At 36.9% G+C, this 26460-nt stretch overlaps 1 protein-coding gene across 1 annotated transcript in view; it reads right to left on the bottom strand.

Moving 5' to 3' along the window:
* The window catches only part of LOC107098533 (protein FAM19A2-like), a 125695-nt gene extending 101884 nt beyond the window's left edge, over positions 1 to 23811 (bottom strand). Inside the window, exon 1 of the mRNA XM_015396268.1 lies at positions 23390 to 23811. The gene's annotated coding sequence lies outside the window, so the exon portion shown is untranslated. The remainder of the gene's footprint in view (positions 1 to 23389) is intronic.
* Between the last annotated feature and the right edge of the window lie 2649 nt (positions 23812 to 26460).

The following is a 26460-nucleotide window of genomic DNA, read 5'->3' as shown; positions in this document are numbered from 1 at the left end:
CTCTTTTCCCAAACAGATGGAAGAGACAGCCTCTATAACATATCACAGTTTATTAGCAGAGACCCAGACCCGTTTTTTCTCCCTCTTTCAGAGAACGTTATTCTTCTCTTCACAGCAGGCAGAATGACACGCTGACACATACTTCCAGTTGTGTCATGGAGCGTGCTCTTTTGGAGAAAATGTTCTGCAGCTGAGTCTTCCCTGCCTTCACTTCCAGAGCTGCAAGGGGAAAACGCTTCTCACAATCTTGAGTGTTTCTGTAATGCAAATGTCCAAGTCCATGTCTAATTCTGCAGTCCTAGTTGTTCCTTGGGGGCCTTAGGGCCAAGAGATGCTATATATTACAACAGAATTATTGCCTGTCAAGTCTCACATCATAATTCTTTGAAGCCTCCACAAACTGTTCGCTGTCAAACTATCAAATCCACCCCTAACCCCCACCCCCATCCAGCTCTGCCTTCTTTTCACATCTTATAGACCTCATCTGCTGATAATAGGCCATACAAGGACAGACATGTTCTCTTTAATTATGCCAAACATTATGAGGTTTGAGTTCTTTCTCAATGCTAATAGATAGATGGCAGCTGTGCATCTTTGCATAAGAAGCGCTTTATTGCTCCTCCATTTGGTTAGTGTTGTTGATGGCTTACAGCTGATCTCTGCACACCTCATTTGACTGGAAAATTAGAGGCTGGGAGGCTCTGGTTGTGAGACCTGTGAGCATAATGAAGTTCTGACATCTGATTAGAGAGTAAATGTCAGAACTCACACAGGAAATGACAGGAATGAAAGATGGAGTAAACATTGAATTAACTTTAGCCTTCTGAGCTGCTGATAAAGTGCATTTTATGTCAGTCTAACTCAGAAATAAATTAAAAGTTACAGCATTTATGAGATTTTAAATGACATTAGAATTAATGATGAAAGTTATGGCAACTTTATAAAACACTATAAGTTATTTGCACATTTCACTAAGATGAATACATTCTTTAGTGACCACTTTTTTGGAGAACTTTGAATGTAAAAATTGTCTTTTTTTCCATGTTGAATATAAATTGAACGCAGTTCTTCCCAAACTGCATTCAGTTCGCATTTAACATCTATGTCGATATTATACAGCTTTATATTCAACTTTACCATACCATCTCTAAGGGGAATATTTGGTTGTTAATAAAGAAAATTATGATTTTAAACATGTTCTTTAAACCCTTGTGACACTATTGTATTATGTAACATTTTTTATTTAACCTTGCTACGTTACTTCATCCCAACCCACAAACTACAGACACTTAAATCTTCCCAACTCAGGGATGAATCACTGTTTGCTCTGTAAGAAACTTAATGAAAACAAATTAATGAAAGGGTCCATTTAAAGCAGCTTATATAAAAAAATAAAACATCAGACACAGAAACTCCACATGATCTATATTTTAACCTTTAGCTAACCCAAGTTTTAAATCATTGTAAAACTATATTCTTGTGTATTTCTTATTATAATGAAAAGTCAGTTATTGCATTTAGTGAATTTGATGCAGTATGATTTCATTTTCCAGTGCAAATTAGAAAGAAATCTGTGGGTGATTAATTTGAAATAAAGCTTTACAGCCCATAATATTGTGTTATTATCTAAGACCCAGAGCATTGACTTTCATAGGCAGAAACTGGTTGTTATCATAACAGGAAAAAGTCAGAATGGCTCACAACAGTTTATAGCAACTAAAAAAATGACCCAAATTTGGTTTGGCATAACAAGGCACCTCAGCCAATGTCCTGACCCCCATTCCTCACTTCTACCTACTTTATGCTTCTTTCCTTTGTTCTTATATCCGTTCTCCCTGTTTCTGCCTAATTCTAATACCCCTCTACATCATTTTTTGCCTTCCAACTTTTCATATACTGCTCATTCATGGCATTTGTGTGTCAGGGAAAAGCTTGAAGGATGTTTTCCACAACAAATAATCACTTTTGCATCTACAATTTATTAGTTCTCTTCTCATTAACATTCCTCCTTTTTTGTTTAAACATCACTAAAGTTCAAGAATTTGCATTAATTCTACATAACAACAATTACCCGTATTTATTTTATTTGTAGTTGTTTTTTTTCTTAATTGAGGCCAGGAAATTTTTCAATAAATGAAAAAGAATTTCCAGACAATTTTCGGCAAACAATAAATAAAACAACTTCAAAAAATATTTCAACAAATAACCAGATACAAACAAAAATTAATTGGTTAATATCAAACCAAACCAAACTCCAATTTCCAAAAAAATCAAATTCACCTGAAACATAAATAAAAAAAAAAACCTCCACCAAATAAACCTGTTGGTATATACAGCCGGAAAGTTAAAGACATAGCTGCCTTCTCTAACTAACGAATGAGATGGTGGTTTAACCAGTGAGGTATGATTCTTAACCTTACAGTAACAGCATAGTTATGTATTCAAATCTCAAATTAACTGAAAAATAAATGATAGCTTGGCTGTTTTCTGCAGGTAATCCGCCTCACTCATTGTTCGTAAAATATGTATATGTTGGATTTTTCCATTTTTGAGGGAGAAATAATAAGAGAAAGCATCGTGTCTGGAGAACTGTCCAAGCTGTACATCAGATCTGAATGGATTTTAAAGACCTTACAAACAAAATAGCTTTTAAAAGAAGAGAAAATACTTGAAATGCTTAAGATTATTTCAAATTCTTCATCAAAAACACGATCCTGGGCCCAAGTCAGGAAAAAACACAACAGTTTTAGTACAGATTTCGGCAAATCTATAGGATTCTCAGAGTTCATTAATTACAGCTGCTTTGCAGAGATGTACAGGATTTTGAAATTACCCCCGTGCTCTCAATGCAGTCCCCAAACGCCAGGGAAGACGTATTTATTTTCTTCTCTTTAATTCTCTATTTTCTTCCCAGCTCACTTAGCTGCAACTTTGTCAGCGAATGTGGGAGACAAAATAATTGCCTCTATATTTCCTGAATTGATTTCCTGCAAAGCTCTAATACAGTGGTCAGGCTGGGCACTCAGGCATTCATGACAGCCCCCAGTATTGAAAGGCTTTTTATTTCAAGACAAAAAGAAGTACTTAGAGGAGTCAAGAACTAATGTCCCACAACTAGTTATCAAGGTCAAGATGTTAACAATCCAAAGAAAATTTATTTCAAAGTGTCATTTTTTTCCACATTTTTGTCTTTGAAGCCCCAAGGTTGGATTTGAAAAGTAAGGCAAAAAATAAATCAATTAGAACGTTCAGAGAAAAGGTAGAATTTCTTTCCTTGGACTATTTACGTGTTTGTTTCTTTCAAATTCTTTTGCACAATGGCCTCTTGAACCAAACAAAATGAACAAGAAACAGTTGAGTGGTTAAAGCAGTGCAGTGCAGGAGATGGGAAACAAAAGGATCCTAACTAAATTAACATCTCTGTTGGATAATGTCTCCCACCCCATCCATCAAACTGTTGCAGAACTGGAGAGCTCCTTCAGTGACAGACTGCTGCACCCTAAATGCACCGGTGAGTGTTATCACAGATCCTTCCTCCCAGCAGCTGTAAGACTCTACGTATAACCACCACTGTTCCCAACAACCTCAATAAGTTGTTACATTCATGCTGATTTTGCAGTTTCTACCTTAGTCAGCTAAATAAAATGCTGCTGTCAATCTGCACATCACTGATATTGGTGCTATTTTCAAATATCCTTTACTGTAAAAATGTCCATAGCTGTTTATTGGTTATTTATTCTCCAGGTGCACAGCTTTATACTGTTAAAACACTTTACAGTACAGTATTTTATTGTTTATTTTTTAACTCTTCACTATCATGTTAAAGGTCCACATTTGTGTGACCATTTTTACTAGAATCTTTTTGCTGCTGTAAACACCAGAATTTCCCCATTGTTGTGACAATAAAGAGATTCTATTCTATTCATACAAAAATAATTAAAAAGCATCAGAAACATTTTAAACATTTGCTAATACAACTTTTATCATATTTTAAAAGTGCATTGTTGTTTATTTCTCGTTAGAATGAAAAATTATTTATTGCATTTAGTACGTTGGAAGCAAACTGATTGGATTTCATTTATCAGTGCAGATTAGAAATAAATCTATGGGTGATTAAGTTAGTATAAAGCTTTAAAACTCATGATGTTGTGTTTTTATCGGCCTTTCATAAAGCAGAAACTGGTTATTTCATACCAAGTAGAAGTCAGAATGGTTGACAACAGCTTATGGAAACTAGATCAATTGATTTTTATGTATTTGAATTATACCACAGAATAAATTAAGACTGAGCAGTAAAAGCTTTGTTTTAAGATCAACATTTAAAGCTGATAGTAATTATCAATTAACATATCTATTCAGTGATGTCTCTACATGGCCATGGCTTCATCATGTACCAATGGTAATCAATTCCCTACTGAATTCATTTCCTTTTTGAAGATAAAATCTGTCTCCAGAGCCAAGAGCCTGGAGCTTATCCCTCAGCACAAGCAAAGGTGACCAGCAAGTTTAGTTTTGTCTGCTATAAGGTTATCCCAAAAGCATTATACTCGATAAGGGTTTTGTTTACAAAGATAAGGTTGATAAGATCCCCATTAAATGCTTTATTTTGTTTTGTGATGTGCATTGCTTTGATTTCTTTTAATGAAAGAGAAATGAAACGATTAGTTAATGAATAAACATGTCACACTGTAGATGTTATCCAAGCTTAAGGGAACTCTTTTTTTATTAAAAAGCTTATGTTCTTAGCCATGTAAAGGAAATGATAATATTGACACAATATCATTTTCCTCTCAGGCTAAAAAAAAAAACCATAAGCAAAATAAAATCCTGTCATTTATACTGGTGCCACATAGGAACTACTGCCACAATATTAAACACAACTCTTCCCTCAATTTAAACCTCCTTCTGAAATATCACAAACTACAAAATAAGGTGATTTACATACAGTAAATTAAAACCTTATTTTAATGCACTTTAAAATACTATAAAGTCCCTAAAGTGCAGCATATGTAAACAGAAATACCTCAAGATAGTATCATCATATCATCAGGAAGCCATACTGTAACAATAAAATAATAACATTAATATAAGAAAGAAGAAAAAGGCAAGAAAAGCTGGAATGGCTGGGCATCTCACCATTCTACCAGGAGTTAGCAATTGGTGTGAAAAGATATGTTTAGAAAAAAGGCTTTTAATTCATTAAGAGTTGTGGCCAACCTCTTAAAAAGAGAGAGGGTTTGAGAGCTTAGAAGCTGCAGCTGAAAAGGATCTGCCTCTAAAAGAACAACAACTATGCAGCAGCTCAGAAAAAAGAGCTGCCATTTATGTATTTAGCAAACAAAGAGTAAAATAATACAAAGACATCTAAAAAATGAAGAATCATCTTGTCCCCATTCATAGGCAGGCAGCTGAATTATGGATCAGCTGTAGGACGGACTGGTTAATGCATCATAAGGGGAGTTCTTAGAACTGTGTTCTACAAAAGAAAAAAGTATGAATGATTATTTCTTTATAACAGACCTTACTAGTATTTTTTTTAAATGGTCACCACTGGAAAAGTGGGGCTATTGTTAAATTAGTGTCCAAGTTGGACAATGAAACGTCTATCAGACAGACGGGACTCCAACCATTTGATTCTTGGTCTTTTTTTAGACAAACAAACCAACATTGAGATGGTAAAAATTAATGATCTACTGTGTTACAGGCATCATCAACATCAATAAGAATTGAAATAGAAAACAGAATAGCAGAATTAAAAGAGATGTTTAAGCTGTGACATAACCAGCTAGCATTAACCGCTAGCTGCTAGTTATAATTCTGGTTATGATTCATCTACTAAATTAGTTGTGTTAACCTCTGAGGTTCTGTGTGTTTTAATGGAGATATTGTTAAAGATTATGTTTTTGTATTGATAATCATTAGACCCTTTAGTAAAGGATTCTCCAAAAATTAGCCAGGTGTTTAGATTAGTAAATAAACATTTGTTCAGACTACAAACATAATTTGACATGGTCTACATCCACTTTTTAATAATCAGAAATTACTAAATTTTTACAGAAATTACTACATTACTATTAATTACTAAAGCTCCTTAGAGTATAGATGATATTTCAGTGGTTATTCCTGTTTTTCATCTGGACACAGCTTTTGGTTCAGCTTTTACGGTGACTAAGTGCATGTGTAACTGGATCGGCTGGAGGTTTCTTCCTGTTAAAAGGAAGTCCTTCTTCTCCACTGTTGTTGCATGCATGCTTGGTATGGGGAATATTGCTGTAGATTCAATAACATAATGTAATGAATGTCTATTGTCACCTCATGACTCTTGGAGTCTGTTTTTGTTTAGAGAGAAAACCTTAACCAATCTGTCTTTATCAAGTGGTTCAAATGTCTTCATAAAGTGCCGTTAGATGAAGTGTTGTGATCTCCTCAGTGATTTCTACAGTAATATGTGCAAAAAGAGGTGCAGGTCAGCTAAACGGTCTCCACCAAAGTGCTTTTGTGACTATTTTTAGCCATTAAAAAAACAAAAAGTTACATTTTTTATGAGAACATCTCACGAAAAATCAAACCACTTTAAACTATCACACCTGCTTTACAGCAGATAGAGAAACAGAAAAGCTGTTGGTACACAGCATCACTTTATAATGATATGGGCTCACACCAAACGTACTCTATATGCAGCCATTTTACAAAGCAGATGTTCAAACAGACTTGACTATAGCCTTATGTGTGAATGCACAGCAAATCAGCATGTAAATGTGAGAGAGAAAACATGAGGTTATCCTTAAGTAGAATTGTACAATGTGTGATAAACATATTTGTAAATACATAAGTGTAATTACAATACCTTATTTTACACACATACAGGCAAATTAAAACATGCAATGCAGTGATTGAGATCGATACAAAACATGAACAGTAACCTGGGGTAGATTCACTAAACTGTTTCTAGGTGATAAATGTCGGCAAGCCTTGCTTTGCAGATGCCTAAAACTCTGGAACCAGAAGCACAGGCAGAACAACTTCTTTAACAATGCTAACAAGGAAGTAGTCTCACTGCTCTGACACAGATTGATTACTTTCAATTTAGGGTTTTCACCGTCGGCTCAAAGCTGAATGTAATTCTGTTGCAGAAGGAAGGAAAATGGAGGCTCAAATGACATGGAGCTCAGTTAGCTTTACAGAAAACATCAAATATTTTGCAACATTAAGCCTCTCCTTTGATGATACCTGCCTTATTTTTTTCAATTTCTCCTCAAATAAGGTGTTGTATTTATGTTTAAAAGTGTTTCCTTGAATGCAATCTTGAATTAAAAACTGTACAACTGGGGAATTCTGCTTGATGCTTAAAATGCACATATTAATAAACCGAAGTAGTGCAGTAGAATGCACAATGCCTCTTATTCTCTTGTACTGTAGTTTTAGACTAAATGTAATGTATAAATTTTTAACTCTATTCAATGCATTTTGTGTCTGAACGAAAAAAAAGGGTTGCCTTGCCTTGACAACTCTGTTAATCAAAATCATTTCGATGGCATAAATATTTTCCTCTTACTGTGATCTCTGTGGTTTGGAGAGGCCTCTGATTTAAATACAAATTGTCTGAATTTTCAGCATATGATCGGTAGGTTTGTGATGCTGCCGCTTTGTAAATCTGATGTACTGTGGAAGAAGAAAAAGCTGGAACTGCAACAAACATTCAAGGAATTTCAATAAATTCATGAATTCCCTCCATTGTCTTTTATGACTATGCCCTTCTACGAATTCTTTTTACTTTACCAATTTATATATTTGTTCTTCTTGACCTTCACAAACCAAAACCAGAGCAGCTGTACAAATGGAAAGAAAGGGAAACCAAATAGTTGAGAATATTGCCCATTTATATCTGCCGTTTCTAACAGAGCATTTCCTCCAATCTTTCCCATGGGTTGAAAGCACTCTCCGAACCTTTTCCACATGACTTTATGACATCACACTTTCTGTGTGAATCCATCACACCGTCCATGTGAATGGATGAAGACGTGACATGCTGGATCAGCACGGAAAGTAAGACGTGAGGAGTGGGAGTACATTAGCCCCCTGATGTCAAGTGAGACATAAATTAATCAGCTGCCTAGAAATGTGTCCATCCAGACAAACTCTGCAACGGGATGCCACAGGAGGCCTAGCTCAGGGCAACAGACAGCTAGAGGATTTTAATTATTGAAGTCCCTGTTTTAAATGTTTAAATGAACTAGGAGAAAGTAGAGAGGTGTGAGGAGGGGAACAAGAGGTAGGAAAGGAGTTACAGCAAAAAACATATTAGTTATGTCTTGATTGTGCTGCAGAAATAAGTCCATTGTCAAAGTAAAACTTTAAAAACGTCCACTTATCAGTATTGGAAGTTGTATGAGTGAAAATTAAATGCATATCTAACTGTAATAATAATTTGTTTAGATGATAAGATTATGACATTATGACATTCATTATGACATTCTGAGCCTTTGTGGATAATGTCTCCTCCTTTAGAAGAGAGGGAGAGAGATTGACAATCTGCCACCTAGTGGAAATGCATAGCAGTTTAACTATAGCTTCACAAATGAAGTATTTTTTAGGTTTCCTTAAATTGTAAACTAAAAGTTGTTTGCCACATTTAAATAAAGTGTTGCACTAAAATGAAGTGCATTACGCCATCTGAACCAACTCTGCAGTTCTAATCTGTAGTTTATGTTTCTTGTGCAAGTTAGTACAAAGTGCATGAAGCACAAAGTGATGCAACTGGAAATTAGAAAAGTGTCAGTTTAATTATTTCCACGGGTTCCTTTTTTTAGATGTAAAGTACATTTGTTCATGAAATTACCAGATTAGCATAGCTGATGATGTTTCTTTTCAATTAGCAGCTGAAACTTGTCCTGCCATGTGCCTATCTCCAGCAGTCTATGGGTTAAAGATGGTGTTACTCTGGACAGGTCGGCAGTCTATCATAGGGCAACATAGAGCAACAACCACTTACACCTAGCGACAATTTAGAGAATCCCATTAACTTAACAGTCATGTTTTTGGACTGTGGTGGAGAGCCAGAGTACCTGGTGAGAACCCACATGACACAGGGAGAACATGCAGAGACATTAGGCCAGGAACTTCTCTTCCAGGAGCTTTTTGCTGCAAGTCAACAATGCTACAAACGGCGCCACCATGCAGCCACATTTGATTTCATCAGAAAAAAAATTCATTTAAGTTTGTGTTTGTTTTTTTGTTCATCAAATATGTGTACTGTTCAAAAGTTTAAAATTGCTTTTTAAATTTTACAAAACTGATTTTATATCCAGATTGAATCTGGGAAAAATATTACACAGAGTCTAATCAATGATGATAGAGTAAATTATTATGACAAGAGCAAGAAATGTCCGTACAATATTTAATATAAGAGCTCAAATCTGTACAGTACAATATGTCCTGGAGTTGTTTTATTCAGTGAAAAGTTGTGTTTACTGTTCAGGCAAGCAGTTAATCTTTTAGGTAATATTAGGACACTAATTGAGAGGGGGAAAATGTAAAAAACCTAATTTTGTTTTCTGTTTTTTTATTGATGATACCTGTGGTTTTAAACTGCAATCCTTGTCCGCAGATTTCCTGCAACTTTGTGATGCATCTCTTCTTCAACGCACAAATATCAGCTCATTAGCAGAGCTCCGTAGAGCAAGACTAGATGGTAGTGAGGCAGTTCAGCCATTTGTCTAAGGTGTGGACTTAAATACTTAAGGGATAGTTAGGGCTAGGGAAAACTTTCAGAAGCCCCAACTATCCCTTCAGTATTTACGTTTAAGACCACTGGATCATAAACATTCTTTTAATATATCTTAGAAAATGAACCCTTTTTAAAACAAGTATGTTCTTACTTAATGTAATGATTTATTGCTGAGATCAGGGTCATACACGTACCCCTTAAATTACAATGCATAACTGCAAAGGATCCTGAGTCCTAATGGGTCTAATAAATGTTCTCCTGGCTAACCCTTAAGGCAAAGAACCATGTCACTGTAGGTTTGCAGTTTTGCAAACCCATAGTACCATGGTGAGAAACATAATGAAAAATGTTTAATGCATGGGATACATTTCATAACCAGAGCCTGCTTTAAATTTCACCACAACTTATAGGTCCTGTCCTTCTCAGGGTTTTTAATAAATATTTTTAGACAGATTCAATTACACATAGGTCAAACTGATGGCACTAGATAGATATTCCAAGGGATCTGAGTAATGAATGATGTATACTAATGTGTGCCTCAAAATATTTTTTTTTTTTTTTTTTGTTGAGCTGTAAAACCATATCCCAATAAATCCCACTGAAGCGAATGGGATTTGTTACAACAGAAATCATAACAAAATGAAAACGGAACAAAATACCTGGAACTTTACTGGCTCTAAATAAACATTTTTGTAATTATTTTTTTTTTAACCAATTTACAACACATCACGCCTCTATCGCTAACCTTTTTTTCAGTTTGGTCTTTATCAAATTGTGCAAAGGCACAGATTGTGACGATACTGCAGCTGATACTGTGTGTCAGGCTCTGTCAGCAGGAAACAGAGTAAATAAATCCAACCTCATTGGCACCCATTCCACTCGACAGATTCCAGCAAAGACAACTTCAATTGGACAAACAACACACTTGCATTTCAATTTTTCTTCACAGCTGGGAGTATCATGGGCATTGCTTTTGTTTTGTCTCCAGTACCCGAAACTAAAGTTTAAACAGCAATCAAACTGGCACAGTCCCACAGAGGTGACACAGATGTGGGATGCTCTTGGTTTGCACCTGTCTATGAGACAAAAACAAAAAGACGAGGGGCCAAAAAAAGGCAACAGGAGAGGTGGCAGTGAAGGTCTTCCTGTGTAGGTGGATGCCTGTGAGTTAACAGAGCACCATTGCTTCTGCTCTCTCTTGATTTTCTCCTTCTTGCCCTCTGTCACGCCAAAGTCCAAAGCCCAGGAGAAATTAGTCACCCAGCTCGCTGTGGCAAGGAAGTTGTGTGTGTGTGAAATTGTGAAAGTGTCTGTGAAGGAAAGAGAGTGCCAAGAAGAGAGAAAACAGAAGGGAGGGTGAGGAGAAAGTATAGTTTTCTCAGAAACGACCCTTTTTGAAAACTTTGTTTTAAATCTGAAAATTGATGCTGGCTTAAAAACATGAAATGAAGCCAAACATCTGAAAAAGTGCTGGAGTGAAAGCAAAAGCTGCCCTGTGCTGCTGAGATACAGCAGGGGAGAGAACCTCCAATAGCCTGTAACCATAAATGCTCCCAAAGATAACAGTGCCTGAGTCATGTGTGTTACTGTCTGATACTAAAAGTAACTACCATGCCTTGGATCTATAAACAATGGCAGCCAATGTCAGATGTTCATTAAATCAATGTTATGCTGCCTGTCAATCACACCTGGAGACTTATCAGCCTCTGATCAATCAGCGATATCAATATGTTAGGAAGTGACATGGCCCTCCCCGACAATGTTACATAAAAAAAAATAGCAAGAATTTTGCTAAAAAAATCTGTAATAAAAGGCTAAATGCTGTCATTGTGGGGGGTTTAGGGACACATTACCCAAAGTATTTAGAAGGTTGAAAACACTTAATTCTATCTCAAACACCAAAAATCTGTTTTCGAAAAATGCAAAAGCTAAATGCATGTGGATTTCGACACAGCAGTTATTAAGAGGAGTTACCAGCTGGTTGTTCTTCCATATTTTGTCATGATAATATTGTTTGCTTGTATGTTACGCTTGGAAAAAGCTTGCATTGATTCATTGATAACGAATGCATGCTTTACTAAAAAAATACACAAGCAGCATGGGCTTTTAAATGTTGAAACAGAGCTCGGTTATAGACGTGGAAAAACATACCTTATTTTTAATTTCTATATTCTATATTCACTCAACACACAACTTCAACAACAGCCCACATGACAGTGTCTGTTATTCTTCCTCCTTTGCCTTTGTAAAGCCTGGCCTTTATTACTGATTTGTCTATTGTTCGCTTGATGATGGAAAAAAAAAAAGCAGCCGTTGTCTTTGCCAAATATTTGCTGATCAAGCTTCACGCCTCATTAAAGGTATAGAGGATGATCTTTTATTTCCTGGTGGATCATCTAAATAAGTGGTTCTCCTAATTGTCAATAATTGAGGTGATATGTTTACGTTAGGCCGTCTCGTCCCGTTAGCTATCTTATTCTGCGCAAGCGCACAGTCAGGCATATATCTGTGCTGAGCTATGGTTTCAAACAGTCATTGAAACTCACCTTTCTCACCGCGGTTCTCTGAAAATAGCCGAGGGTCATAAGAGAAAAAGTGTCTACGAAGTATATGATAAGAAAAGAAAGGCCTCAGAAGAGGCAGATATATCCTGGAATGCTTTGCGAGGAGAGCTCTCCTCGCAAAGCATTATGGGATTTGCTGTCACAGTGGCCCGCTGTTGCCATAGGCTGTCACTATCAAACAGCAGAGACTAATAACAAAGATTGTAAATGCAACGCACAGTGGAGGAAGAGTTTTAAAAAGTAGTGATCGTCTGTCTGAACGGTCAGCAAACTGAGTTTACTATAAAGTCCACTATATAGTCCATGCTCTATGGCGTACACTGTGCGATTTTTTCATGAAATTAATTGTTCTTGAGGAATTAACACGAGAATGAATTCAGAATTGGAAAATCTTTTTTTGTTTTTTTCTTTTTCAGCCCTTGAAATGCACGAAGCAGGCTTCTCCTGGTTGATACTGATTTAATGCCTGATCTTCTTTTTAAGGACTGCAGCATGGGATGTTTACTGACATTACTTAGTAATTATTGTTCACTGTCTCTGTTCAGAGCATTGCCACCAAAGCACTAATGACTGTTGCCTGAACAATCCTGGTTTCTAATTGTCAAAATGTCTAATTGTCACAAATCTCAGTTGTTTAATGTTTTTATTTAAATTGTTTTTATAAATTCTGATTGACAGTTCATATGCTCGGAGTATGCTTACCAGCAGATAGAGTATGTTTAAATGGATAAGAGAGATTCACTGAATCCACCCTTCTAAACATTGAAAATGTGATACTGGCAGTGATATCATGGTTTTTACAGCATCCAGATTCTGTACTGCTGTGCAACATTTGGACGCTTTTGGAAAGTGGAAGCAATCTATGAAGAGTACTGACAATTCAGGGCACGAACTACAACACACCTCCAGCTGCTGATGTGATGAAAGGCATAAAAAGAGAGACCTAAAGCTATCCCAATGTGTAAGTTCCTGATTTGCACATTCCCCACTCCTCTCATTGCATCCTACTCCTGCCAAGGTCACAAGTGAAAATGGAAGAAAAGGAAAAGTCAAGCAAAGCAGGCAGGCAAACCATCTTTCTGAAAATATATACTTCTGTATCATATTTTTGATGAGTCTCTTCTTTCTTATTCTTTGTTTCTGTTGTTGTTCGAGATGCATTTTCCGAGGGGAAAGAATTCCTCCAACACAATCATTTAGGGCTGCATGGTTTATGTTCAGCTGGGAGGAAACCAGTAAAAACAAAGGCTAAACCAGCCTCCCACATTAAAACAGTGACTGTGTCATTTATTCAGGCCTATTTTTAATTATAGTCCCAGTCCTGTTGCACATGCTGCTGTTTTCTTTAACAAAGAACTAATGAACACAGCAGATAAAAGGAACCATGTTAAGTCCTTCATTAAAATCTCCAGCCTAAATTGGCCCCAAACATTGATTAAGAGCACAGAGTATAGTTTGAAAGCATCAACATCCAGTAGAAAAAATAGACACTAGAAAGCTTCCATTGTCCCCAAGGGTTAAAGGTTTAGAAACAGGGCTAAAAATGTCCATGTCTCCAGCCTCTCTGCTGTGCTAAATGTAAGGGGCTTGGGGAGCTACGCTCTTTGCTGTGGTGCAGAAGAAGGTGATGAGAATTCAGCACAATGGCTCAGTACTGGGAGTGAATGCTGCCAAGTGCCGAATATCTCAAGGAAAGAGAAACACAAGAGAGGAACTGAAAAGAAAGTTGATAGAGCTGCAACCCACCATCTTGAAAAAAGTGAATTATTCTGCTGGGGCTCCTGTCCTCCCTCAACCCTCATCATCCACAGTTTCCATAACACATTAAGAATGAAGCGGAAAAAATTCCACTCAACCTTGTGTGGCTCCCACTCAAGATACAGAGTTAGCTCTGAATGGTCAGGGCTCTCTGCCTACAAAAATATATTTTGCTTGCGCATGCCATCCCTGCACAGCAAGAAATCCCATTTAATAAGGTAGCAGAGTATCAACCTAAAGGTTTAAGGTTCATATTTCAGTAGAGCAGAGATATTGCAGCATAACCGTGCTCCATCGAAGGAATTAACTCACCCTGCCCACATGTGTGCTGTAATCAAAGCTGCTCAGTTGCGTGCTGTTCCTGCAAGTCAGACACTCATCAGCTAAGTATTGTCCAGATCAGTTTGTCTTCTGATTGGATTACCTTGGACTGAAATGCTGTGAGGCAGAAATGTGCAGAAACATGATAAACAAGGTTCGGATTATCGTAGTTCTTCTGCTTTTCTTAAGAGGACCTCCAGGCGAATGCTGGCCATCAGTGGTGCTAACATCTCATTTAAATGTCCCTGTAAACTTCCGATTTGACATTACTTGACGCCTACGGTGGCCGAGGGTAACGAAATCAGGATTTTATTGTTAATTCCATGCTATCAAGGACTGCTTGATTTGTACAGGCGGTCTATATTTTTTTTACAAAATTTAAAAAACTCCATCTGCTATAATTGCAGCAATAGAAGCTCTCTGAATATTTACAGAAGAAGATTAGATTGTTACTTGTTTTTCATGAAAATGACTGCATCCTATGAGTTCTGTCAGTGAGGGAAAAACAATGAATACTAACAATCTTTTGTGGCCTGTAAGCTACAATTCCCCATGGTCAGTAATCTTCTCCATCAGATACACTTAAAAATGGTCAAATATAGAAGTAATGTTCACTGATACCAGCCTTCTCTGATAAAGGATTTGGACAAATTGAAAAATGCAGTAACTAGAAAAGCATTCTGAGACCTCAGACCTCCGCTAAGCAGCACATTTTGCCCCAAATTGTGACTTACCCCTATAGCTAAAATGATCTGGATTATTACGAAAAGTTTAATGAATTGTTCCTAGGCATGAGCCAGACCTCTGCTAAAAAATGTCCAACAAATCTGATCATACGTTTTCAAGTGATCCTGCTTTCAAACCAACAACATTCCCTTTTCCTTTGTATTTGTCTTCTGTAGAATATCCTTTGTTCTTTTTGAGTCCGATGCTGATGTCATGATCGCGGCCCTGATAGCTGACCTAATTGCTCACATCACTCACCTGCCTAACCCTCTCTGGTTACTAATTATCATTCATCTTATCCACCTACTCCTTCTGCTTTACTGTATATATGGCTCAGCCCAGCTATCAGGGCCCGATAATTTATGTTTACCCGTTTGTTTGAGTTTTCGTTTTTTCCAAGGTTCGTGATTTCATTTTCTGAGGCCAGTGGTTAGAGAAGGTTGTTAGTCTTTCCAGATCATGCCCTGGCTCCTGTCCGTTAAGCGTGCCCTGTTCTGACCTGGCTTGGACTCCTGCCTGTTCACTGGGGCTGCTGCATCGAGGATACTCTGGGTGGCTCTCACCACAAGTTTTAAGGCAGTCCATCGGCTGGATCCTGCTTCACTTGGAGAAGATGGACTGAACAGTAAAACCAGGGAAGTGACTCATATGGATAGTCACCTTTCGTCAGATTATCGTGGTCACTTACCCGTGTTTTTTCTAAACCAGAGTGCCAGTGATTGGTGGTGCCCTGCCTCACATTTAAATACTTTCCCACTGTCTGTCTCGCCTCAATACTGGGTCCCTCTGCCCCTTTCTATTACAAGTGAGGCTGTAAATAATCAGTGCTGCTACCCTCTGGTTTAGTGGTGAACTGCTTGTTACCTCACATTGTTGGGATAATATTTTTAAAATTCCTGTAGGATGGAATAGAATTCAACTTTTTATTGTCATTACACTGTCACAAGTACAAAGAAACAAAATTAACTCTATGCATTTAACCTATCCCCTTGGGAATCAGTGGGCTGCCATTGTGCAGCCCTCGGGTAGCAGTTTGGGGTTAAGGGTCTGGCTCATGTCCCCAGAGTGGCAGTCTGTGGGATTGGGGCTTGAACTCAGAACCTCTGGATTGCTTAGACTTAGACAGATTTATTTTGTCATTTTGTACACACAAGTGTAAACAAAAAGAAATGTTGTTAAGAAGAACTCTCCAGACAATTTCATTTCATTTCAGTGCAGCTTTGAAAACAGTAAAAAATGCATACACATTGCAAGAGCAATGGCCTAACAACTAGGCCACCACTCCCCAGACTAGGCCGCCACTGTATCCGGATTATAATCTGTAGATTCATCGAAATGGATTGTTCCTTGGCATGAGGGACTCCTCTGTTAAAATTAAGTTAAAATCTGTCTATAACTTTTCCTGTTCTCCTGTGCACAGACATACAAGCATACAAAAACTCTCTTAAAAACATAACCTCCTTGGAGGAAATGGAAAGGAAAGAATACACTTATTATTTATTAACTTTATTTTTAATGTATGAATGCAAATAAAACCATAAAAAACAACTACAATTAATTTTTTTGCAAACTTGAATGAACAGTTAGATGTTTCAGATCTCCAACAATTGACCGATTCATTTTCTACAGATATCAGATCAATGAAATTGTTTCATTAAAATGCTGTGAGTTCATATGTAGTTTATTGATGACTAGGTAGAAAACAAAAGCCTAACAAACTATTTTTGGTAAAAAAAACAAAAAACAAAATCCTAGGTACAAAAAAAAAAGCCTAACAAATAATTTTTTCATTTTTAATAAAAAAATAAAATATTTTAAAAGATTTATCAGGACATGCTTTGCCCTGGAAAACTAATATTTGTTTGATGAAAGTTTAGACACAGAAAGCATTTAGAGCTGTAGCTAAGATTATAACCTTAAAAAAAAAAAAAAAAACTTGCTTTAGCAAAATCTTAGCCATCCCTCTTAAGTTTTTAGCGCCTTCTTCAGTGTCAGCAGCAATGTTGTTTTTAGGTGGTCATTTCACCATTGTGTAACCTTATTTTATGTTTTTTTTTAATACTTTTTGGGCACAAAATTGAGTAAGCTACTGTACGACTTTTGAGTCCCTTATTGGTCAGTTTCGGTTGTGCAGTGAAGTTACAGTTGAAACTGAATATTTATAGTACAAAATTACACATAAGTTAACACTGAACATATTTATGGAAAATATTAATGACTTCAAGCCATAAGGAAATTACAACAAAAGCCAACCATCCTGAGGCTCTCATATAAACACAATTCAGGGGATGGAGACATTAAATTTTGCCTAAGTCTCCAGAAGAAGTAAGATTGTTGAAGAAATGGGATCATCACACATTTTAAGAATTATGATAGCAGTTACATGTAAACTAAAAGTAACTGTGTTGCACAGCATAATCTGTTCACTGGACTTGTAAATTCATGTAAATCATGTTTTTTGCCCTCTAGCCTTCAATTATGTTCTTTTTCCCATAACTGAAAGGTAGTCAAACAAAACTCGATCTATTCTATTGTTTTTCAAATTTGTTTATATATTAGAGGATTTGAAATTGTTATTTATTTAATTGACAGCAATGTGGCATTGCTACCTATGGACTATGGAAGAACGTTAAACATCAGCATTAGCTGGTGTTTGGCTGTTGGCGGCTCCATGCAACCTTAGCACCTGCCCCTAAAAATGTCTGTGCACCCCACAGTTTAAGATGTCTAAGCACATTTCTTTCAAATACCCTTCAAACCGTTAGTCTCAGTAAAATGTTTTAAATATCCATCCACTGGAGTCTTTGTTCCTATGGACAGAACTGATGTAACTAAGTCAGGTTCAAACTTCACTTTGCTTGTATGAAGTTCTTGGTTATTTCTACTTCACAGACCAAAAACCAAACCTGCAAAGCTGATTGTAAGACAGGACTTCTATGTTGCAAGAGTCATTATTTTATGGTTAAATTGAGGCATTAATGTGTAGCTTTCTTCTTAATAGTGCACTGAACAGCGATGTGGATTCCTTCTGCATAAATAGACATGCCTTGGAGTTTAATAACCTCTGTCTATGGAATTAAGATCAGGGCTTTATAATGGCATCTTTATTTACTTTTCCTAATTTCTCGTTCTAACTAATGTAATGAAGTGATTTGGGTCAAGGTTGTTTTACATCATATATTTGATGTACTTCATGATGTTTAGAGGCTTTCATAAAATATGGAGTTATAAAATCCCCTGATGATGTCATCCACATTGTGAAATAACCCACTATCTCCTGCAGCAAAACAGCCACCAAACATGATGCTGATGCTGCTGCTTCAGCGTTTAGATTTGTGTTCACAGGCTGGAACGTTTCCTTCTTTTTTTACTCCATATGTAATGAACATTACAGCCAAAAACTTGAATATATGTTTCATTAGTGCATAGGTATATTCATGTATTATTGCATCTGATCACACAGGACAAATTTCACTGAGGAAACTGAAACCCTCCTACCAGTTTTAGCCAGTACTACATTCCCAACGTCATGCTTTTGTTCTAGTGTTGATACATAAATGTCACCCAAAACATGCTAATCTTATTTTATACTGGGACATAAATGTTTTAGTAAATGTTTTAGTAAATCCTCAGGAACAAACTTATTTGAAAGTATGGGGATCCTTTACAACTAAAACATAGTTTGATGAGCAGGGTGACACCTCAGTGGTTCAGGGCTGATGTATCTATAAGCCTGTAGCCTATATGCTATTTTTACTTTGGGTTGGAAGTTCCTGCTTTGTTCTGCTGATGTGACGTCAAATATGTCCATGTTAAATGGGTCCAACTTAGCAAACAATCAAAATGTTATATTAAAATGAAATGACATTGATCAAATTAAATTATATATTATAGATGGATTTTGTGGATACTCACAAGCGACTGGCAAACAGCTAAACTCATACACCAATGGCAAATTCACATAAAGTGAAAAGTGCAAAAACAACAACAAAAAAACTTAAGTATAAATGTGAGCTACAAAAACAAGCAGAAGGTGCTGCAGTTCTGAGTTTTGGCCACAGGTGACAGTATCATTAGGATAGTCTGTAATGCCTCTTAAGGAAAGTAATAATAAAAAACAAAAAATTCAAAACATTGACTTCTGTTTAACTTTCAATTATTCCAAGACTTTCACATTCCAAATCTAAAGGGAAAGTTATTTTTTCACTTTTCAAACACAGCCCAGTCTATCCCCAGCATAGACTGGTATATTATAGGCTTTTATATTTATCTAGATTTTTTTGTATATTGCATATCTGGTTTCATTTAAGGTTGTTTTTTTCTTGAATTACATAAACCTGAGCTGAGTAAAAGAAAGAAAAAAAAAACCCTGTCCGCTCTATTCTAGCAAAACAACACTAACACTAGTTGTATAACAACAACTATTACAAGAGAATAATAAAAATAAAAAAAATTATCAGACTGCCTTTGTTAAACTCATGTAGACTGATGTCGGCAACATAAGGAGCTCATCGTCATCATATCCCAATAGGAATACTCGGTTTTAATACTGCAGCAGAAAATAAAAAAAACATCAACCCATGAGCATCATCTACTCATGTGCATCATTAGACACACCACTCAGGTTCTAACACACACACACCATATCAAACATTAACACAAACACACACAAACACAGACACCATCATCTGCTGCTTCTCTTCCTCATGTCCACCAAACATGAACATGGCATGGACAAAATAAATAAGAGATGTGGTTGTGCTACCCAGCCTAATCTCTAAGAGGAAAAAAAATGTGCACCGCATCAGCACAGATCAGCCCTGATGAGTGACTGGGACACTGCTGGCTCTCACAAAAAACAATTTGTTAGTTTATTGTCTTGGAGTTTAGCTGTGGTTATACTTCATTTATATAGAGCGTTTTTTTTTCTTTGAGGATGCTCCTTTAAATGACATCTATAAAACATGAGGGATGCTCTCTTTGTGTCCTCCTCCTCCTCTTGACATAACGGAGCAGCACACAAGCATCCCAGTGCTGCATTTCTTTTCTTACTGTGGTGCTCTGAATCTCCCCTTAAGCACCAGACAGATTCACCTCAGCAGTTCCAGCCAGCATGCTGAGAGGTGGAGCAAGAAGCTCTCTAAACACATTAGCCTATGAACATCACCAAGCAGCAAATCTTAAGATGCTGAAATCGAGTGTAATCCTATATGGTCAGAATTTCTATCGTTGTTAAACCAAACCTGCAAAGCTGATTGTAAGACAGAGCTTCTATGTTGCAAGAGTTATTATTTTATGGTTAAATTGAGGCATTAATGTGTAGCTTTCTTCTTAAAAGTGCACTGAACAGTCATATGTGGATTCCATCTGCATAAATAGACATGGCTTGGAGTTTAACACCCTCTAAAATTTAAAATGTCTATTCCAGAAGGAGATATTTAGAAGTATTTACTGAGTATTTTTTGCTCACAAAATTACAGAGTACCTCTGCAGACTTTTATCAAAAATGAAAACTAAGGTGCTGAAAGGTGTTTTTTAAGCCTGAAAACACATCACATTTTTTTTTCATTAAGCCCCATTGATCTGAGAGCGTGAACACAAAGATGGTGGAGAACATGAATTCTGCCTGGGGGGGATCCTTAAAACTAGAAACAAGTCTCTTATCATGACGTTCTGTTCCGCTCTCTTCTTCTGGATGTCACATGGTGGCTCATGCATATCAAGGACTCTTTCCAAGCCTCCCAATTCCTCACTGTGTTGTTGCAACGCCTGCGTTCTGCTAGCTTTTAAGACAAGTGGAATTTTCAAGCCGATCTGTCTCACCTCTTCATATCGATTCTTCTGCAAAAGCTGCAGTGGGTGTTGACGCATGCAAATTGCATGAAGGCAACCATGTTTTTTCTTTTTGTTTTTTTTTTCTCATTGGCAATTTGAGAACATGTATGACAAACGGGGCTATCGTAGTGTCAAGGTGGCTTTCCTTTTTTCTGCGGGTTAGAAAACAATTTTCTCCACAATAGTCTGCAGAGCAGGCTTTTTCCAAGTATCCAGTGTTACTGTCAAATACAGTGGTGCTGTCACAGAGATCCCATCTCCAGTAATCCCAAGGTGGCCTTTACTCTGCCTGTCAGCAATAGCAACCAATAACCCTACACAATAAAACCCTCCAGAACAACAGTGGGCCACAGGCAGCTTCAAGGGCTACTGACGGCGATCTATAAAACAATATAATGGGTTGCCTGTCAGCGAGTGTGAAAGAGAAGATCTACGCTTCCTCTGACTCTCTGAGGGGACTTCAATTAATCACAGCAGAATTGTATCAGCCTGCAATAGGAGTATAAGGTTATTACCGTCCGTGATTCTGCGGGGATGAAATGCGATGATAGCACTAATTGAGGGAAAGAAAAAAAAAAACAGCTGACAACACAAGCCAAGGAGATGAAGAGCAGCTGGATGAAAGAGGTGAACACAGAACAGACTAAGTGAGAAAGAAAGAGAGGATGCCAGGAGAGGTGTAGTTTAGTTTCAGTGACGTGTAACAATGACAAAAATCTGCATTCTGTGTGCGAAGCGGCTGACGACAAACACAAAGCCAATTTTCATCAAAAACTACTTGTGCATTCAAAATGGATTACGAGAGAGAAGCATTGTGCTTTTGCTGAAAGTACAAAGCAAGAGCGCGTAGGTGAAGCTGTTTTCCTCTCATGGTGGATTTCACTGTGGCCCCTGCTGTGGATTCAGATCAGCATTTGATCTGCCTGTAGAGCTTTACAGTGGGGAGCCATGTTGAGTTAACCTTTCCACAGGTAAAGAAAAAAAAAGATGCAAACAGATTATTTTGTGCATGTGACTTTATGATGTAGGACTGCAGAAAAGATCAAGCCAAACGTACAAAGGCTAAACCAATGATTCTGTTTAACTATAAGTAGGATCATCATATGGTAGTGTATTCATTTGTAAAAGTGGTGTTAAATCTACTGTTTGATGGCCATAAAAATGAGCAAATGCAAGGGTGAAATAAACAGAAAATCATTGCATAAATAAATCTAATTTCTAACAGAGAGAGGAATCGGTCAGTTTAAAAAATAGAGCAGTGTAGAATAAACGTTTATTGCAGATGCACCTGTCAGGTGGTTATTCTGATGGGGAGTGAATTCTTTTTTTCTTGGTGCTCTAAACTGTCGATTATGATATTTTTTTTCTTGGCTCTTTTAAATAAAAATAATAATTACCAATAAGAAGAATATTTGCTAATACAGGAAGTTGTTATGCTTCTTTATTTGTGCATTAAAGTATTTGTTTTTAATATTTATTTAAATTCATTTTCTCTCAAAGCAGTGAATCATATATATTTCACATTAATATGAAATAGACTATTTTAATAAATTGGGAAAAATCTTTTTTTTTTTTTCAGTATTTGATCCACTGATTACCTATTTCAGTCAATATAAATAGTCAGATTCTATAATTGATTAGTGCACCCATAACGTTTACTTTAATATTCCATGTTGGGCTTTATACATCTTTTTAATTTATTTCATACTTTTGCATTCATGTCAAGTTTTCTTTTCTTTTTTTTTTCCTGTTTTAAAGCCATGGCCATACTCATTGCAAAATGTAACTGTGAAATCCACATTAATTTGTTCATACCAATGTCACATTTATTTGAATACATTTTTTTATTTCAAACATCTACATAGTAAAGGTATGGATATATGTCTGACTCCGATGAAGCTGCATTATCAACATCCTAAAAGGAAGGAATGTATCCATGCATTAAACTTTACATCAACTGTTTGGACTCAGGTTCCCATAACTTATTATTAATCTACTTACACTCTTCAGACTGGAGCAGCCGCATATCTAGATTTACTGAACTGTGTGTCTTTGCCTGGCACCTTTTCATTTTACCAAAATCCCTGTGCTGCAATTAGCCACAAAAGATAATAATAATAATAATCATTGTTTTCTGAACCAGCATAAAGAGAGAGACCAAGTCTGACCTATCAATATTTAAATGTAACAGGTCAGATATATTTGACTCTTGTGCAGTTCTAATGTTTTTTATTTGTTTTTTTTTTTATGCATCAACTTCAATTTTTGCCAAACCGCAGCTTCCTTCACCTCTCATCCAGCTGCAGTTTTGGATCATCAGTCATAATATCAGAAAGCCTTTGGATACTGTTATCTGCATGGTTATTCTACTTATTTGAATTTCAGAATTTCATAATCATTCTGCAGAATCTTTCATAACTAAACAGCAGAAATAATAAAAACTGCATTGCTGACCTACCTGCTTTTGTGCTCTCAGTTAATCCCGATAAACGTCCAGTTCATTTATTCTCCATTGCAACCCGCAAACACCACAAACATGTTCTTAGTGGATTTATCATCTCCTTCTCGATCAGAGACGCCCTGGGCAGCAGCGAACTGAAACACGCCGCGCTCTGATGCCAAAGCTCTCCAGACGCGCAATCCAGGAGTCAAAGGACTCTAAACTGCGCTGCTGGTTACTCACAAGCAGCGGACTTGAAAGTCTATAAAAGTTGCGCGTCCTCCAGGTCTGACTCACAACTTGCCATCCGCCACAGAGCCGCTGCAGCCCAACAGTCACTCATAGTTTTTGGATTAAAGCAGACTGAGATTTTATCACTTCTTTTTTTACAATCCTCCTCCAACGAAATGCGTATGATTCGGCTTTGGCAACAGCTTGGTGCAGTTAAAGAAATGAATCTAAGCTGTTAAAGGGATGTCGGCTCAGCCTGATTTATTACTGAGCGCTGGTGGGGTTTTAGCGCCACCCAGCGGTCATCTAAATGAACAAAACTGGGTTTATTCTAGTTTTTCAGGGACTCTTATTTGGAGGTTCCAATACACGCAGAGCCACCATAACCCATCTAAAATCCGTCTAATGTCATACAAACCGCTAATTGTAACAAATTAGTTTTAATGTTGATCTAAAATTCAAAGTAAATCCATATATTTGACTTTTAAGCGTAAAACAAAGGCAAGATCGGCAGTGATGCAGCATGGTTTTAGAAAAAAAGAGCTAAGCTTTTTGAGGGAGAAAAAAATGAAAGAGGTGGAAATTGCATCACATTATTTGGGTTAGAAATGAATGCTGAGGCTAGAATAATCTGGATAAAAATGCATGAACTGTAGTCTGTTTCATCAAGAAATACTTTTTTTTTTTAGTCGAATACTGTTATTTCATAAGCACAGTGAGAGAAAACAAAAAGTCATTTTGACTAACATTGTTAAATACTCTTATTCCATGCTAATTTCTCTATATCCAAACTGTTGCCATTTTTCTGTTTTGTTATTTTGGGTCAAATGGTATATTTTTAACTTCAACTAAATGGCGACCCTTTTGCTAGATGGTCCTGCAAATGTACTGTATAGCAGGGTTTTTATGATATAACATATAAAGCATTTAATACATAGTTATGTGGTGGGCGTGGATACCATAAAACCATGGAGGATTATTCTTTTCCTCTTTTGAAATAGTCTTTTGGAAGTATCTGAGGTCAGCCTCTTCTTATCAAAGAAATAAAAAGTAGAGAGAAGATATGCTCATGCAAAACAAATAAACCAAATAGTTTCAGTCATTCATTGTATTTCTTGAGGTTGTTTTTAATGAAACAATATATAAATTTAATATTTGTTAAATGAAGTGGAACCTCAGTTCCATTGTAATTGCTTTAAGCCTACTTTTTAATTCTGAAAATTGCCTTTAGGTCCCTATTTGTATGTTACTTACTTTGTTTGTTGTTGTTTTTTCTGTTGTTTTTTTTACAAACGCTTTAGCAGGAATGCTGATACAAGGTTTGCACTTGTTCCAGTTTGGCAGAGTTTGAACCTGCCTCTCAGTTTTTTCCAGCCAGCCTTGAACACAGCACTTTCTCATTCCCCTTTGCCTGACTGTCTGCACCTGTTCAGTTGTCAATAAAAACTCACCTATTTTTCCCATTTCCTGCCATACTGTCTCTTCTCTGTCTCAACGGTTCCAACTAGTCTGGTCCGAGTGAAAGATTCTGTTTCTTGTGGATTTTTATCTGGAATGTTTTCTGACCTTGTCTTTTCCTCATCCTTCAGTATTTAAACATGTATGAGTATCGGATCTGATCATTGATTGGTGCATGCACTCATCCAAACTTACTTTCAAATCACAGGCTTTAAAATGTGATCTAGACCTCTTGTGTCTAATTGAAGGAGTGTAAATCTCCCTTCTTCAGTTGCCCTGACCATCTGTAATGTCCTCCTAGACTACCTTCTTGATCTTGTCCTTGTTCACTCAAGTCATTATCACAGGGGATTACTTTTATGGTAATTGTTCCATTTGACAGCTCTTCAGATTGCTTTGATAGAATAGAATAGAATAAAATAGAATAGAATAAACTAGAATAGAATAAAATAGAAAATCCCTATTATTGCCCCACAATGCCAAAATTCTGGTGTTTACAGCAGCAAAAAGATTATAGAAAAAATGGTCACACAAATATGAACCTTAGAAAAATATATAAGAATAACATAACAGTGAAGAGTTAAAAGATAAACAATACGATACTGGGCTGTAAAGTGTTTTAAAAATATAAAACTGTGCATCTGGAGAATAAATAACCAATATACAGCAATGGACATTTTTACAGTAATGGATATTTGAAAATAGCAGCAACATCAGTGATGTGAAAAATGACAGCAGCATATTTTATATGCTGCTGTCATTTTATATTTATTGGGAACAGTGGTGGTTATAAAGTCTTACAGCTGCTGGGAGGAAGGATCTGTGATAACTCTCCCTGGTGCATTTAGGGTGCAGTAGTCTGTCACAGAAGGAGCTCTGCAGTTCTGCAACAGCTTCATGCATGGGGTGGGAAACATCCAACAGAGGTGTTAATTTAGTAAGGATCCTTTTGTTTACCACCTCCTGAGTCCAGAGGGCATCCAATCACAGAGCTGGCCTTCCTCACCAGCCTATCCTGCCACTTTCTCTTAGCTACAGGTAAGCCACTACTTCAACAGACAGCTCCACAGAAGATGGCTGATGCAACAACAGAGTTATAGAAGGGCTTTAGGAGCGCCCCCTGCACTCCAAAGACCTCAGTCTCCTCAGCAGAAAAGAGTCTGCTCTGACCTTTCTTATACAGAGCCTCAGTGTTGTGAGTCCAGTCAAGTTTGTTATTCAGATGAACACCTAGGTACTTATTAGAGTCCACTATCTCAATGTCTGTTCCCTGGATGTTCACCAGTGTCAGTGGAGTGGATCTTCTTCTGTGGAAGTCCACCACTAGCTCCTTGGTTTTCCCTCCATTAATTTGGAAGTGGTTCTGTTGACACCAGACCACGAAGTTCTGGATCCACTGT

Source organism: Cyprinodon variegatus, unplaced genomic scaffold (genome assembly GCF_000732505.1).
Source record: "Cyprinodon variegatus isolate N-32 unplaced genomic scaffold, C_variegatus-1.0 Scaffold787, whole genome shotgun sequence".
NCBI classification, from domain to species: Eukaryota; Metazoa; Chordata; class Actinopteri; order Cyprinodontiformes; family Cyprinodontidae; genus Cyprinodon; species Cyprinodon variegatus.
The sequence above is the reverse complement of the archived record's forward strand: the minus strand, read 5'-3'. Positions and strand labels throughout refer to the sequence as shown.